This window comes from Pavona decussata, unplaced genomic scaffold (genome assembly GCF_977016875.1).
Source record: "Pavona decussata unplaced genomic scaffold, jaPavDecu1.1 SCAFFOLD_58, whole genome shotgun sequence".
NCBI classification, from domain to species: domain Eukaryota; kingdom Metazoa; phylum Cnidaria; class Anthozoa; order Scleractinia; family Agariciidae; genus Pavona; species Pavona decussata.
This window is the reverse complement of record NW_028145480.1, coordinates 6,117,501-6,119,804: the sequence shown is the minus strand read 5'-3', so window position 1 is coordinate 6,119,804 and position 2,304 is coordinate 6,117,501. Positions and strand designations below refer to the sequence as shown.

The 2,304-nt window shown below is 40.6% G+C and overlaps 1 protein-coding gene across 1 annotated transcript in view; it reads right to left on the bottom strand.

Moving 5' to 3' along the window:
• Nucleotides 1–993: 993 nt before the first annotated feature.
• LOC146479902 (uncharacterized) overlaps nucleotides 994–2,304 on the bottom strand; it is a 76,360-nt gene continuing 75,049 nt past the window's right edge. Inside the window, exon 22 of the mRNA XM_085110754.1 lies at nucleotides 994–2,304. This exon is cut by the window's right edge and continues 958 nt beyond it. The gene's annotated coding sequence lies outside the window, so the exon portion shown is untranslated.

Genomic DNA, 2,304 nt, shown 5'->3' with positions numbered 1-2,304 from the left:
AAAGGCTGCTAAAGATGCAGAAGATGGCGAAACGTGCTTCGTGGTTGCAAGACCTTGACACGCTGTTAGAAGATGGCAAAACGCGAACTCGTGGTTGAAATGCTGCTAAATGATGGCAAAATACGAACTCGTGGTAGCAAGACCTTGAAACACTACTAGAAAGAACTGCAAATGCTACTAGAGGACGACAAAACGAAAACTCTTGCTCGCAACGCCGTCAAAGGCTGCTTGAAGACCTCGTCGTTGCAGAATGACAGCTAACCGACAGCACTTTGCGCGCTTGCTGAAATATTACCCGAGACGACGGTGCGCGCTTAGTTTGATCAAATCGAGATTTTTTTCGCATACTAACAAATTTACTTACAGTACTTCTTACATTTTGAAATTCCTTATATGTATACACGCGGGGAATCCTAGGGTGCCTCCTCGGGTTTTGGCCTCTGGGCCAAAACTCTGCGGGGGCAACTACATGTACACATTACCAGTTCTGATTAAATAGTGATTTTTATTCATTTTCGAAATGAATGTCCTGCCCCCAAAAAGGAAGAATTTGATAACCGCGTTAACAATACTGACCAACCTTACTGGATCTCAACTCAGTGACAATTTGAGCATACTAAATAACTAAAGCTGTTTTTCGATCCAGGGGACAACTCAGTAAATCTCTTACAGCTCAGTTTCGTAGGCTTCAAACAGGACCCTTGTTTTCGCACAGCATATGCAGAAATGGAATTTGTTCGACACTGTTACAGCCCTTATCGATGTTCACTGATCGAACTCGTTCTCGAAACTTGACTTTGTGTGCGCGTTTAAAACAACGGGTCAACTTGTCAGTAACTAGCAACGTAAAGGAACGTATCTTTGGCGTTCTCAATAAACGATGAGGCCAATTTTATAACTAAATTTACTTTATTTAGTTTTACGCACCTTATAATTTTATCCCTAAACCACTAAATGGACCTTTTGGTAAAAAAAGTCAAATGTTCTGTTTATACTGGAAAGGCACTTAGCTACACCAAGCCAAATGTACAGGCATTCTACTCGAAAAATAACGGGAAACAAATAATCCAAATGAAATATGACAGGTTAAAAATCCCACCTGGAAGGAGGCAAACCAGCTGGCTATTTACAAGCGTGGCCGAGGACGGGGATATTCCAATTCCGGCGCCCAAACCGCTGGGCCATTCCACCTCCTCGGTCCGTTAAGATACTGAGTTACACGATGCTTAAGCTTGTAAAATGAAACCAACTTTAAAAATGTCTCTACAACTGTATATATCGCTTAAAAGAATCGTTTAAATCGACTTTAAAAGAATAGTTAATGAAGAAAAGATAAGATTGCGTCAGCTAGCTTTAGTTTGCCAAATTTCAAATCACTCTGCAGTGAGGAGTACGTCACACTTCCACAGTAAATGCGGCCACGACTTCCATAGCCACAAACATAGTAACCTCTGTTCCTTTCTCTTTAGCCGATGACCTTCCTTGTCAAATCCAGGAGCCTTCCCATCTTCTCTCTTGATGTGAATGTTCAACACAGATAGATCACAAGTTCATCTCTAAAGACCTTCAATTTCTTGGTCTGACCACGCGGATCACAGCTCCGCTTTCATCATGTTCTTTCAGTCATTCGATGAAGTCTTGTTTTCGCCTTATTTTAGAACGACTTCTCCGCAATTTTAGTTTTGATGCTGCAAAGTCGCCTGTTATTTGTTAAATAACGCGTGTATAATAGATTACAATTAAAGGTTCTATCCTCCTACATTCCCCGTTAGCATGTTAAGAAAAGAATATAATGGTGGGTGTAAAGAGTGAGGGTTCCGCAGGGAGTCCAGATCCTCCGATGTTTGACGTGTTTAAGCAATTATATTTGTTTGTCTTGAAAAAGAACTCTACGTAGGCCGGTTTGTTAAGACGATCATATCGAGCTTGTTGAAGCCGAAATAAAGACAATTATATTTGTTTGTCTCCAAGAAGAACTCTACATAGGCCGGTTTGTTAAGAAGATCATACCGAGCTTGTTGAAGCCGAAATGAAGACTCCTGAAGAGCATTTGAAAGGGGGTGTATTGAGTGTATTGGAACACATATAATTTTCTGAACACTGAAAAGACTAAGAGTGTTAAAATCAGCAAGGGAGAAATAACGAAGTGTTGGTTTTCTTAAACTAGAATTCGTTATGACGAACGTGAACTATTTAACAATTATTCTACGAGCGTGCCGTGTTGGACATGGGATGATAGATAGCCAACGAGACGCCGAGTTGGTTGTTATCATCTCATATCTAACAATTCTTTCATTAAAGACA